Source organism: Macaca mulatta, chromosome 9 (assembly GCF_049350105.2).
Source record: "Macaca mulatta isolate MMU2019108-1 chromosome 9, T2T-MMU8v2.0, whole genome shotgun sequence".
In the NCBI taxonomy this organism is placed as follows: Eukaryota; Metazoa; Chordata; class Mammalia; order Primates; family Cercopithecidae; genus Macaca; species Macaca mulatta.
The window spans coordinates 107806859-107821906 of NC_133414.1; the positions used below are offsets into that span (position 1 = coordinate 107806859).

General features: G+C 40.3%; 3 protein-coding genes and 1 pseudogene across 23 annotated transcripts in view; 2 read left to right on the forward strand and 2 right to left on the reverse strand.

Moving 5' to 3' along the window:
• The window catches only part of TCTN3 (tectonic family member 3), a 150716-nt gene that overhangs the window by 124867 nt on the left and 10801 nt on the right, over positions 1-15048 (reverse strand). The gene's annotated exons all lie outside the window — the stretch shown is intronic.
• ENTPD1 (ectonucleoside triphosphate diphosphohydrolase 1) overlaps positions 1-15048 on the forward strand; it is a 205866-nt gene that overhangs the window by 97693 nt on the left and 93125 nt on the right. The window lies entirely within an intron of this gene.
• Positions 1-15048, reverse strand: part of LOC114670014 (uncharacterized) — a 152597-nt gene that overhangs the window by 43102 nt on the left and 94447 nt on the right. The window lies entirely within an intron of this gene.
• On the forward strand, positions 3057-4275 carry LOC114670013 (hsc70-interacting protein-like; annotated as a pseudogene).

Here is a 15048-nt window from a genome sequence, read left to right on the forward strand (position 1 = left end):
ACTAAAACAGTACAGTTCTTACCATATATAATCTTTGAGAGTATTAAATGAAAAAATTATGTGGAGTGCCTACTACAGTGCTTGTCATAAAGAAGGTTGCAGTGGATGTGGCAACACTTTCCTCCATCAACCCCCACCCTCAAAATCCTTTCAGTTATGAAAATTCTGAAACACTGTAACTTTACCTGTATATTTATTGAATATCTACTTTTCCAAAAGTAGAACATGTGAAGAATTCTTGATTTTTCCTTGGAGATACCTTTGCAAGTTAGAGGAAGATATTAGTGCCTGTCTTCCTTGGTTTAGTTTTAATTCAAAAGAAAGATATGATTGAGAAGGTAGGAGAAATGACTGACTAATTCATTTAGATATTAATAGTCCTAAAAGAGGGAACTGTAAGGAAACCAGATACATAGCCTCAATTTTTTTTTTTTTTTTTTTTTTTTGAGACGGAGTCTCGCTCTGTCGCCTAGGCTGGAGTGCAGTGGCCGGATCTCAGCTCACTGCAAACTCTGGCTCCCGGGTTTACACCATTCTCCTGCCTCAGCCTCCCGAGTAGCTGGGACTACAGGCGCCCACCACCTCGCCCAGCTAGTTTTTTTTTGTATTTTTTAGTAGAGACGGGGTTTCACCATGTTAGCCAGGATGGTCTCGATTTCCTGACCTCGTGATCCGCCTGTCTTGGCCTCCCAAAGTGCTGGGATTACAGGCTTGAGCCACCGCGCCTGGCTGCCTCAATTTTTTAATAAGGCAGATTTGAAAATAAATATGTGCATAAATAAAATTTTAAAACAAAACCAGAAAATGATAGATGAATTTTCATGATCAAATTTACTAAAAAGAATATGGCTTTAAAAGATGAGTCTAGGCCAGGCACAGTGGCTCACGCCTATAATCCCAGCACTTTGGGAGGTTGAGGTGGGTGGATCATTTGAGGTCAGGAGTTCGAGACCAGCCTGGCCAACATGGTGAAACCCCATCTCTACTAAAAATACAAAATTAGCTGGGTATGGTGGTTGGCGCCTGTAATCCCAGCTACTTTGGAGGCTGAGGCAGGAGAATCGCTTGAACATGGGAGGTGGAGGGTGGAGGTTGCAGTGAGCTGAGATTTGTGCCACAGCACTACAGCCTGGGCGACAAAGTGAGACTCTGTCAAAAAAAAAAAAAAAGAAGAAAAGCAAGTCTAAAAAAGAAATAACTAAATGAGAAATCTGATTATACAATAATAAATAATCATAATGGATGAGAAAAGTGAAAAGCAGTTAAAACACTTATTTGGTCAGAGGAACTTTACGAGGAGGCCAGAAAGTAGGGTGAGTTTAATTTTCTTATATATTGTTTTCTCTATTTTCTAAAAATTTCTATGGTGACTATGGCTTTTATAAAATAAACAGTTTTCCTCCAAGGATTTGTACAATAGAGAAAGGGATGGCAAGTAATTGAGAAGAATGTTTAGAAGCTAGGATAATTCTTTTAAAAGTAGTATCGCTTGGACTAAATATCTGCTGGCGATGAGGCATGGAGGAAAAAATGCTAAAGATAACAAAAGTTATTTTGGTTACAGTTCAGTGCAAGAACATGAACAGGAAGAGGGATGCACAGTGATCATGGATGATGCAAAGGAATTGGAACCTCTGAACTTCTGTTTTGCTTCCATCTAGAAAAATGGAGTTCAATCAGTACAAAGTAAAACACACACAATTAAGAAGTCACTGAAATGGATGAGAATTTATTGAGAGCCCTTGACTTTTCTAAATGAGTTTAAAGAATTTTAGAGAGATATGCTCTTTAAATTATTGGAATTGGTAATCTAAATAGTAAAAGATGAAAGAGAATGTATCCAGGAAACTCCGTATGAGTTGATACTTGGCAAAGTCTTAAAATAAATATGGAAGATTTGTTAGCACCTAAAAAAGAAAGCTCCAGTCACTGGAAACTGGCTTGCATTTATTGAATCAACTTACATCAAATTACTCTAATTTGTGAAATATTTAGAAGGGCTCTAGGGTTAAGAAATTTTGGCAGTCTCTCAAATTCATAGAAACAGTGTGCAGTTGACCCTTGCACAACACAGGTTTGAATTATATGGGTCCACTTTCAAACAATTGGAAAAACTCAAAGATGAATCATATAGCCTAGAAATATTGAAAAAAATTAGGTAAAAAGTATGCCACGAATGCACAAAATATATGTAGATATTAATCTATTCTATCATTACTACCACGAAATATACACAAATCTATTATAAAAAGTTAACATTTATCAAAGCTAACACAATTACAGACCATGCATGACACCACTTACAGTTGAGAGAAATTTAAACAAATATAAAGATGCAGTATTAAGTCATAACTGCATAAAATTAACTGCAGTACATACCGTACTACTGTAATAATTTTGTAGCCACTTCCTCTTGCTATTACAGTGAGCTCAGGTGTTGTAAGTATCTGCCTAGAATGCCATAAATTGCATATTGCAGTAAAAATGATCTCTCATGGTTCTCAAGTATTTTGAGTATTTTTCATTGTGTTTAGTGCAACAGTGTAAACTTTGAATAACACCATAGGACCCATGCAAAGTACCATGAGTGATATTGGAAGTGCTCTCAAGAAGCAGAGAAAAGTCATGACTGATGACATTACAAGAAAAAGTTGAATTGCTTGATATGAACTGTGGGTTGAGGTCTGCAGCTGTGGTTGCTCACCACTTCAGACAGATGATTCATCTTGTAGATGGGGGATCTTGCAAACTTACCATATTGATAAATACAGTACAGGACTATAATGTATTTTCTCTTCTTTATGATTTTCTTAATAACATTTTCTTTTATGTAACTTTATTATAAGTATAATCTTTTATGTAGCATATAATACATGTAAAATAGAAAATATGTGTAAATTGACTGTGTATGTTATTGGTCAACAGACTGTTAGTTAAGTTTTTGAGGAGTCAAAAGTTACATGCAGATTTTCAACTCCGTGGAGGTCAGTACCCCCAACTTCCATGTTGTTCAAGGGCTAACCGAAGTTTATTTCATCAAGAGTTTAAAAATGGCCCTTCTGCGCGGTCACGCCAAGCCAGCGCCTGGGCCTGGAACAGGGCCATAGTCCCCCAGCTTCACCCACCACCTCTCTACCATGGACCCCCGCAAAGTGAACGAGCTTCGGGCCTTTGTGAAAATGTGTAAGCAGGATCTGAGCGTTCTGCACACCGAGGAAATGCGCTTCCTGAGAGAGTGGGTGGAGAGCATGGGGGGTAAGTACCACCTGCTACTCAGAAAGCTAAATCAGAAGAAAATACCAAGGAAGAAAAACCTGATAGTAAGAAGGTGGAGGAAGACTTAAAGGCAGATGAACCATCAAGTGAGGAAAGTGATCTAGAAATTGATAAAGAAGGTGTGATTGAACCAGACACTGATTCTCCTCAAGAAATGGGAGATGAAAATGCAGAGATAACGGAGGAGATGATGGATCAGGCAAATGATAAAAAAGTGGCTGCTATTGAAGCCCTAAATGATGGTGAACTCCAGAAAGCCATCGACTTATTCACAGATGCCATCAAGCTGAATCCTCGCTTGGCCATTTTGTATGCCAAGAGGGCCAGTGTCTTCGTCAAATTACAGAAGCCAAATGCTGCTATCCGAGACTGTGACAGAGCCATTGAGATAAATCCTGATTCAGCTCAGCCTTACAAGTGGCGAGGGAAAGCACACAGACTTCTAGGCCACTGGGAAGAAGCAGCCCATGATCTTGCCCTTGCCTGTAAACTGGATTATGATGAAGATGCTAGTGCAATGCTGAAAGAAGTTCAACCTAGGGCACAGAAAATTGCAGAACATCGGAGAAAGTATGAGCAAAAACGTGAAGAGCAAGAGATCAAAGAAAGAATAGAACGAGTTAAGAAGGCTCGAGAAGGGCATGAGAGAGCCCAGAGGGAGGAAGAAGCCAGACGACAGTCAGGAGCTCAGTATGGCTCTTTTCCAGGTGGCTCTCCTGGTAGTTTTCCCGGAGGAATGCTTGGAATGGGAGGGGCCATGCCTGGAATGGCTGGAATGCCTGGACGCAATGAAATTCTTAGTGATCCAGAGGTTCTTGCAGCCATGCAGGATCCAGAAGTTATGGTGGCCTTCCAGGATGTGGCTCAGAACCCAGCAAATATGTCAAAATACCAGAGCAACCCAAAGGTTATGAATCTCATCAGTAAATTGTCAGCCAAATTTGGAGGTCAAGTGTAATGCCCTTCTGATAAATAAAGCCCTTGCTGAAGGAAAAGCAACCTAGATCACCTTATGGATGTCGCAATAATACAAACCAGTGTACCTCTGACCTTCTCATCAAGAGAGCTGGGGTGCTTTGAAGATAATCCCTACCCCTCTCCCCCAAATTCAGCTGAAGCATTTTACAGTGGTTTGCCATTAGGGTATTCATTCAGATAATGTTTTCCTACTAGGAATTACAAACTTTAAACACTTTTTAAATATTCAAAATATTTAAAACAAATTTAAAGGGTCTGTTAATTCTTATATTTTTCTTTACTAATCATTTTGGATTTTTTTTCTTTGAATTGGGCAGGGAAGATATGTATGGAAGATTATTGCTCTAATTTGAGTGAAATAAAAGTTATTAGTGCGAGGCAAACATAACTCAGTTGAGGATAAAAAAAAGAGTTTAAAAATGTTTTTTAGTTGTAGAAATTTTCAAACAAATACAAGATGAAGAGAATAATATAATAAACCATTATATACCCATTACCCGTCATCACAAACTATCAATAGTCAGATTTTTTTTGTTTTATCTGTCACTTTTCTCCCAACCATACCTTTTTGTTGTTATTGGACTATTCTAAGCAAATCTCAGACATTATATCATTTTACTTGTGAGTACTTCAGTATGAAAAAAATGTATAGCAGAGTCTTTCATGATATGCTTAAAGATGAGTTGGAGAAATAGAGATTGGATAAGAATGAACTAAAAGGATTGGTACTAACATGAACCATGGCCAAATCATGTTGATAAATAGTTTGAAATCTTCCTTGAAGAAAGGTAGTAGGGAAATATACCACAAGATTCTGTCCTTGTTGTTGTCTTACATGGCACGATTTATCAATGACATGACCGAAAATTTAGAAAGCATGCTTAGCAGATTTGCTAACAGTACATAGCTTTTAGTGAGACTGCAATGTATTACATAAAAGGGTCAAGTATCATCAGGCTGGAAAAACGAGCTGAAACCGTAGGTTGACATTTAATTGATACACACAAGGTGAGATTCCTGACTTGGAAGTAGTTCATGTGAAGATCTGTAGGTTTTACCAGACCATAGCCCTCAGTATGAGTATCTAAAATGATGAGTCATATTTAAACAGTGTTAATTAATGTTTAGTTTCCAGATGAATGGCTATAATAACTTCACTATATCTGCTGTATTCAGTTCAGAGCAATGTATTTTGAGAGGGACATTACAAACTGAAGGGCATCTAGTGGAGGGTAATTAAGGTGACATAAAATCTGAAAATCATGATATGTGAAGAATGGTAAATGGAGCTTGAGCTATTTAGCCTGAAGAATAGGGGACTTGAGGATGGGGTCGATATACTGGCAACCCTTGAGGACTTGAAAAACAAATTTTTAATGAAGTAAACAAATTCTAACTTGCTTTGTAGCTTTGAGCTGGGATCAGAGAGTGGAAGTTAGAATGAAACAGAACTTGGGTCGAGATAGATTGCTAACAGTTAGACATGTCTGGCAATGGCTTGGACTATGTAGATTTGCACTTCTGTCCCATCAGTGGAGAATTTTACTGCAGAGGGTAAATACCCGTCTTTTAAACAGGATTGCCACTTGGAAGGAGTTGGACTAAGTCAGAGGTTCACAAGGGGAGAACCTTGGCTGTACATTAGAATCACCTGGCAGGAGGTGGGGGTGTTAAAAATGAACAGTGCCTGGTCCCCATGCCAGAGATTCTGATGCAATTGCCCCAGGCAGGACTACAGAAAGTCCCCAGGGAACTCCAGAGTGCATGAACTCTAAGGATCCTTTCAACTTTGAGATTTTTTTTTTGGTCCGAAAAAAAGAAATCGTGTTCATGGGGGCTATTTTAGAAGCCAGCATGGTGGAAAACCTGAAGATGACAGTGAAGTCAGGTACAAAACTGAGCTCAGGGGAGTAAAGAGAATTGCTTAAGAGAGACTAAAAGTGCCAGAGCTTACCAGGAGACAGCGCAGCTTAGAGGAGAGGGTGCCTTGCATAGTTAAAAAAACATCAAAAAAAGTGTGACTGAGTGGGAATGGTATGAGAAGAAAGCGTGGCTGAAGAAGATGGGAGTGTCCATCTGGCAACCCACCCTGGTTTGCCTGGGACTGAGAGGTTTCTTGGGATGCAGCACTTTCAGTGTTAAAACCAGGACAATCCCAGGGAAACTGGGATGGTTGGTCACCCGAGTGCCCCACAGGCCCCTGTCAAAAGACAAAATTACAACAAATTTAGTTTAAACATCTCAATAGGCTTTATTGCGATTTTAGAATTGGGCAACACTTCATTCCATAACATAGAGTAAGTGTTCCAATGAGTTGACCAGATGCGGCAGGCTTTCTAGACAGAGAAAGGGCTGAAGAAAGCAGAAACAAAGGACAAAGAGTAGATTGGTCATTTCAAAGTTACTTTCATTGTGGGGATAGGGAGATAGAAAGATGGAAAGATAACTGATTGGTTAACATCAGGTTACTCTGTTGTAAGAATTAAAACAGAGGGAACTTCATGATTGCCAATTGAAGACTGAAACTGGCCTGTTGAGAAATTAGGCTGTTGCCTCTCTCTCCTGATTTCACAGAAGGCCAGATAACAAACTCAAGGTTTGGAGAAGCAGAATCTTAGATAAGTGACTCTATTTTGGTTTTTAGTCTGGTCTGTTGGGGCCTAGTGCAGGAGTTTAGTCCAAAACAGTGGCCTCCTATAATTTTTGTTTAACACCCAGCAATGAAGGCAACACGGGAAGCCATTTGTTATCCTAGTCACTCTTCCTGCAGAGTAAAGATGTGCTCTGCATTCATCTGAATTCATGGCTTTGGTGTGCGTAACTGCAAAGGCTGAAATGTCGCGTTCACTCTGGCTATGTATTCCAATCATAGTACCATGCTTGTGTGCCCAGCATCTTGCCAGGGTACTGGTCTTGGGCTTACTATGCTTTCTTTGGGGTGCCTTGGGATTCCTTACATCATTGCTTCCTCCCAACACCAGCTGAAACCTCCTAAAATGATTTTGAAGCTTGTTTCTTTGAATAGCTTCTTAGCAATTTCCTCACTGCTATTTCAGTTCCCCTCCCACCATTGTGTTAAACAGTCCCAAAAGCAATTTCATTAAACTGGCTGACTTCAAGGATGGTGAACTAGAACTGCTTCTAAAAAGCAGGCTAATAGTGACCGAGGGAATTGCCTAATAAGGAATAGACTGGAGGCCTGCTGCCCCTACATAATCTCTTTCTTATAAAAAGAGAAGTATGGATGAGATATGTTGAGTTGTTTATAAAAAAATAATGCAGGGAAAATCCCCCTAAAATTATGGGGAAAAGGCCCCTGGTTGGGCTTTAAGTATAGAGAATAACTTGGGTAGTCTTCACCCACTGTATCCCTAAAAGGCCTCACACTTGCTCTTCACTCTCTTTCTCCCCCTCTCATCCGCCATTAATTAGGGGGTTACTTATGTGTGTTATGAATTAAAGCAGTGGTTCTCAAAGTGTAGTCCCTCAACCTGCAGCAGAGTATCACCTAGCAACTTGTTAGAAATGCAGATGCCCTGGCCTCACCTCAGACTTACTGAATCAGAAACTCTGAGGATGGGGTCAAGCAATTGTAATAAGCCTTCCCGGTGATTCTGATGCAGGTTGTTGGTTAAGAATTGGATTAGAGAAACCATGTCTTTAGAAGGTTCTTTAAAGGAGAAGTTGTCCAGGGCCTCCCCTCTGACATGGGGCTGAACAGGAAAGCAGCAAGCAGAAGAAATTTCAGAACTAACCACTGAGTCGTGGTGGGTGGTGGTTTGACATTTACGTGACAAGACAGTTAATGTGACAGGAGAGAAAAATGAACAGAGAATTGTGAAATCAAATAGGATCAGAATGATGTCACAGTGGTCAATCCAATTAATTCGTATCATTATAAAATCAGAAAGTCACTAATGACTGTAATTTCTAATATATATCTGCATAAAAGGGCATTGTATGATATGAATTAGATTTTTAAGTATACTGTATTTTGTTTCATTTTGGAGATATAGCTTTTAGTAAAAACATGTCTAGTAGGTTCTGGTCAATCCTTAATCGAAGCTCTATGTTGACAGGAAAATAGAAACTCATTGAATTTTTAAAAGATGATTTGGTTACTACAGTTTTATTATTATTATTTTTTAGAGTTCTGTGGCAAAGAATCACAGAGGCCAAAAATGTGAAAAAAAGTCATATGGTTTAATGATCTTTGTAATCATAACCCTATCAACCATAGCAAAAACAACAATCATAAGTACAGTTGCCATTTATCAAGTGCCTACTCTGTGCAGACACTGCTAAGTGCTCAGCACGAGGGATGAAGTCATAGATAAGCAGCGGACATGGTCCTTACCCTCCTACCCAGTGATTCCCAACCCTGGCTGCACATGGCACCAGGAAGCCATTAAAAAATGTCAGTGCCCAGGCCCCCCAACCCTCAAGGGATTCTGATTTAAGTACTTTGAGATGGGACCCCAGAGTTGGCATTTTTACAGAGGTCTCCAGTGAACCTAATGTATACATCTGGAATTGAGGACTGCTCTGGTGAAAGACTTACACATGTAGACAATTCATTATAATAGCCTTAAATGCTATGAACAAAAAGCTCCCAGAGTGCTGTGAAGGGCACCCCAGTTAGTGTGGGGTTCAGGGTAGGATTTTTTGAGGCATCGTTGAGGAAGTGACTTTCTGCTGGGATCTAGAAGGGTAAATAGAAAATAGCTAAGCAAAGAGGATGGGAAGAAAATGTTCCAGGCAGAGTACATAAATTGTGCTAGGGCTCTGGGCGGGGACAGCGTAGTGAAGTGAGGGCTGAAAGGGGGCAAACAGTGAAGGAAATATGGTGATTAGAGAAGCTGGAGACCCAGGGAGGGGCCAGAACATACACAACATATGGGCTAGATAAAGGATTGTGTTCTTTCTTATAAAAGTAATGGGAAGCTATGAAGTATTCTAAGTAACTAGTGGATGATGTGATCATATAGACCCTTTGAAAAGATTACTGTGGCTGTAGCTGGAAAGCAGATTGGTGATAGGTAAGAGTGGATGCAGGGGGACCAGTTAGGAGTCTTCTGTGGGAGGGCATGATGATGGGACTAAGAAGACACTAGAGTGATGGAGAGGGTTACATGGCATCAGAATCTTTGGGAGGTTCCAAGACTTGGTACAAAGTTTCAGAGACATTTGCTGAATTAGTGAGTTGCTTGGATATAAAGGGTAAGGGTGGGGAAGGAGTACAGGATGATGCCACTGTTCTTGGTGTCAGTAACTGGATGAGTGGTGATGTTCACTGAACTATGAACGTTGAGTTATGGAAAGCTGGAGGAGAAACAGTTTTGCAGAGGAAAGGAGAGCATGAATTCTGTTTGGGCACAATAGGTTTAAGGTGCCTGTGAGATATCCAAGCTAAAAGGTGAAGGAGGCAGCTGAAAGTTCAATAATACATATGTCTGAACCAAATATGGAGTATTTCCTACCTATGGACAGTGACTAAGACCATGGAGTCTGGTGAGGTCACTCTAATCATTTTTTCATACAGAGCTCACTATATCTTCACATCAACTTACCTAAATAAGTTACATCTTTAAAATTTTATCTAGAACATGAAAATTTAGACAGGTTAAATAACTTGCCTAGGTCATGCAGCTAGTAAGAGGCAAGGTTGAGATCCCATTTCGCAGGAGATGCATTGGTACCTAGTCATACTGCATTTCCTTAATCAGAATGACTGATTCTCAGATACAATGGAGAATTAACCATGTTTGCTAAGGAACGACCAGTGACCAGCTGAGTGTATATTTTCTTCCATTATAAACATGGCATTTGAGTCTACTATTCTTGGAAAGTCAGTGAAAAAATATCCCATGGAGTTTATGATTAAGCTCTGAGATCCAGATTTTGGGTTTACTGCCCAAACATCTGTCCCCTTGCTTCCTAGAAAACACACAAACTGAAGTTGAGGTTGCCTGGAAGGCTTACTAAAAATAGTGAGAATCATGGAATTGAGAAGTTAAAACACATTTGAAGTAGTCAAATATATACCTCCACTTTTTTGATGGAAAACATTGTGCACTAAAAGTCTAAATCCATTTCAGCCATTCAACTGACATATGTAACACTGCTATAGGCCAGACCCTTTGCTGGACTCTGGAGAGGCACACCTTGTTCTTAAGGGGCTCTGTCTCATAGTGGAGGCTGACACAAGTTAAAGGCTATTATAGCATTGTGAGAAGGGTGCTATGAGAGGATTGCCAAGGAGGGTATTTCATCCATCATTAGAGAAGGGGAAAGCCTTTCTCAGAAAGACTTCCTGGAAGTGATAACACATAAACTAACTATTTAAGCCTCAATTTCCTCATAAGGTGAGTTAGTTAGATAAATAAGAGAGGAAAGAATACTATTTCAGGTACAAGAAAGAAACAGGAACATTTTACCATAAGGCAGGAGGATAGGAAAAAAAGACCCCATTTAGAGACCAACACCTTAAACTATACATGGGTTGTGTGGTTAGATGGTTAGCATGGTCTTAAAATTGTTGCTGAAGAGTTTGGCTTTTGAGAGACACAGAGGCATAATTGAAGAACTTCATACTGGTTAGGGCCACATACTGAGGTCTGCATTTTTAGGATGACTATGTTAGCTTTTAAGTAGATGATGGGTTGGAAGGGGAAGCACCTAGAGGTGGGGAGGCCTCTACAGAAGTTATTGTAGGAGTCCAGGGAAGAAATACAGAGAGAAATGGGCTGAGCATGGTGGCTTAAACTGGTAATCCCAATTACTTGGGAGGCTATGGAAGGAGGGTCACTTGAGGCCAGGAGTTTGAGACCAGCCTGGGCAGCATATTGAGACCCTGTCTCTACAAAAAAATTAGCCAGGTGCGATGGTGCACACCCATAGTCCCTAACTACTCAGGAGGCTGAGATAAGAGAATCACTTGAGTCCAGGAGTTCAAGGCTGTAGTGAGCTATAATTATGCCACTGCACTCCAGCCTGGGTGACAGAGCAAGACTCTATCTGAAAAAAACCCAAAAACAAAGTAAGGAGATAAACAAATAGATTTGAGAGGTATTTAGTGGGTGGAATCAACAACACTTGGAGATTGGAGGGAGAAGAGGGAATATAGAGGGACTTAAAGGGAAAGTGGTGATCTTTACGGAGCCGATTATGTAAAAAGATTAATTTAGAGTGGGTAAAAAGTTAAATTTTAGACATGGTGAGTTTGGCTGTAAAACATCCAAGCAGATATGTCCAGTAGATGACTAGCATTATAAATCTTGAGCTCAAGAGAAAGGTCTAGGCTGGAAATACAGATCAGGGAATCATGGCCATAAAGACTGGGGACTTGTCGTCCTAGAGGTTAGGAAGTTATCCTCATAGAGACTAGGGCATGGTGTTAGTCTGTTTGCATTCTGTAAAGGAATGCCTGAGACTGGGTAATTTATAAAGAAAAGAGGTTTATTTGGCTCATGGTCCTGCAGGTACAGCCTGTAACATGGTGCTTGCACACAAGCAGCGTAGTGCCAACATCTGCTTCTGGTGAGGGCCTCAGGAAGCTTACAATCATGGCAGAAGGCAATGGGCATATCACATGGTGAGAGAGGGAGCAAGAGAGAAAGGAGGAGGTGCCAGGCTGTTTTAAACAACCAGCTCTTGTGTGAACTAACAAAATAAGAACTCGCTCATTACTATGGAGAGGACACCATGCCATTCATGAGGGATCCACCCCTGTGACGCAAAAACTTGCCACTAGGCCCACCTTCAACATTGAAGGTCACATTTTAACATGATATTTGGAGGAGGAAAACATCCAGACTGTATCAAGCATTATCCCCATAGAAAGTAGGATGTCATTCCTATAGAGGTTGGGGAGTTGACCTCATAGAGATTAAGGACTTGCCATCCCCATAGTGAGTAGGGAGTCATCACCATTCAGTTGGCATATGTATATAAAATGAGATGAACCAACATCCCAAGATGGAACACTGTGGATCATTCATATTTAAAGGGTATGGTGTAAAAGAGAAGCTGGCAAAGTAGGGGAAGTAGGATGGTTACTGGAAGAACCTGGTGTCATGGGAGCCAGGAAAGGAGAGTGCTTATGTACTGAGATGTCAAATGTCAAATTGCACATGAAATGTAGATACTGAGATGTGTCCACTGGATTTGGCACTATGAGGTTGTTGGTGATATTTGTGTGAACAGCTTTAGTGGAATGGGGGCAGGAACCAGATGCAGTGGGTTGAACAAGTGGGTTGTAGGGAGGGGGAATTTAGAAAGGCACTTATTGCCAGGAGAATTAAAAAGAAAAACCAAGTTAGAGCAAGTCAAGTAATAAGAACTGGTGTGGCATGGATCAGCTCTCTGGGAATGCCCGGGGGAGAGAACTGAAGGGGAGAGAAGTGGAATAAACACTATAAAAAGCTCTGAGAAGAGAGGATGTGGCTTCACCCCACCCAATCCTGAGAGAATGGGTGGAGCGTGGGCCTAATATTGTCTTGGTTATCCAAATATTGTCTTTACTAGCTATCCTTTCCCTAAAGATGGGACAAGCCATTCCCAGAGGTCAGTTCTAGGCAACAAGACCTTCCCAGAAGGTGGGGTAAAATTTTCCTTTTTAACTCATGTGTTCCCAAGAGTCTTTGGGTTTTTAGGAATTTCTATGAAGAATTTCAAATATTTTACAAGTAATTTCCAAGTACCATAATATATTCTTCCCTCAGTTTGGTATCCCAAGCTTTTGTTAAGGTGGAGACACATTTTCCTCCACTCAGAACATTATTGTAACTCTGAAGGAGAAAAGGTATGTGGAGTTACTGTTGTCTGCATTGACCTTCCTTCTGTGGCTGCACCACTCCTACTTCTGTGAATCTGAGCAAATAAGAAAACAGACCACCTGTGTATGAGCAAGAAGCACACATATTTTGCTGAATATGTGGTTTCAGTGGTCTTCACATTGCTTCTGTGTTCTATAGGTAGCCCAGGTTTTATACAGACAGACAATCTATTTCGCCTGATGGAATGAAAATAATGAGAATCACGTGAAACCAAACATATAAGAGATGGGTGTCTAAGGCATAATACCCATTTAGGGATTACCAATGATCAGCTCATTGTTTTAACTTTTAAGTTCAGGGGTACATGTGCAGGTCTGTTATATATGTAAACTTGTGTCATGGGAGTTTATTGTACAGATTATTTCATCAGCTGGGTATTAAGCCTAGTTTCCATTAGTTATTTTTCCTTATCCTCTCTCTCCTCCCACCTTCCACCCTCCTGGGTGTGTTATGCCACTTTATATTTCCATGTATTCTCATCATTTGGCTCTCACTTATAAGTGAGAATATGTGGCATTTGGTTTTCTGTTCCTGCATTAATTTGTGAAGGATAATGGCCTCCAGCTCCATCCCTGTTCCTGCAAAGGACATGATCTCATTCTTTTTTATGGCTGTGTAGTATTCCATGGTGTATATGTACCATGTTTTCTTTATTTGGTCTACGATTGATGGGCATTTAGGTTGATTCCATGTCTCTGCTATTGTGAATAGTGCTGCAGTGAACACATGTGTGCATGTGTCTTTATAATAGAATGACTTATATTCCTTTGGGTATATATCCAGTAACGGGATTTCTGGGTCAAATGTTATTTCTCTTTCTAGGTCTTTAAGGAATCACTGCACTGTCTTCCAAAATGGTTAAACTAATGTACACTACACTAACGTTGTATAAGCATTCTTTTTTCTCCACAACCTTGCCAGCATCTGTTATTTTTTTACTTTTTAATGATAGCCATTCTGACTGGTGTGAGATGGTGTCTTATTGTGGTTTTGATTTGCATTTCTCTAATGATCAGTAATGTTGAGCTTTTTAAATATGATTGTTGGCCACATGCATGTTTTATTCTGAAGAGTGTCTGTTCATGTCCTTTGCCCACTTTTTAATGGGGTTGTTTGTTTTTTTTTCTTGTAAATTTGTTTAAATTTATTATGGATGCCAGATATTAGATCTTTGTTGGATGCATAAGTTGCAAAAATTTTCTCCCATTCTGTAGGTTGTCTGCTTAGTCTGTTGATAGTTTATTTTGCTGTGTATCGGAGGAACTCACTCCCAATATTTCAACATAGGTTCTTTCTATTTTCCCTAAGTGTCAGCTGGTCTGAGAAATAAAGAGAAAGAATACAAAGAGAGAAATTTTACAGCTGGGCCTCTGGGGGTGTCATCACATATTGGTAGGACCTTGATGGTGACCCCGAGCTGCAAAACCAGCAAGTTTTCCATAGGGATTTTGAAAGGGGAGGGGGTGTATGAACAGGGAGTAAGTCACAAAGATCACATGCGTCAGAGGGCAATAAAGGTCACAAGGCAAGGCAAAATTAGAATTACTGATGAGGGCCTATGTCCCGTTGTGCACCCATTGTCTTGATAAACATCTTAACGGGAAACAGGGTTCAAGAGCAGACAACTGGTTTGACTAGAATTTATCAGGCTGGAATTTCCCAATCCTAGTAAGCCTGAGGGTACTGCAGAAGACCAGGGCTTATTTCAGTCCTTATCTCAACTGCATAAGACAGACACTCCCAGAGTGGCTGTCTACAGACCTACCCCCAGGAATGCATTCCTTCCCCAGGGTTACTCGTTGCTGGGAAAAGAATTCAGCGATGTTTCTCCTACTCACACATCCATCTATAGGCTTTCTGCAAGAAGAAAAATATGGCTCTATTCTGCCCGACCCTGCAGGCAGTCAGACTTTATGGTTATCTTTCCTCATTCCCTGAAAATCGCTGTTTTCTGTTC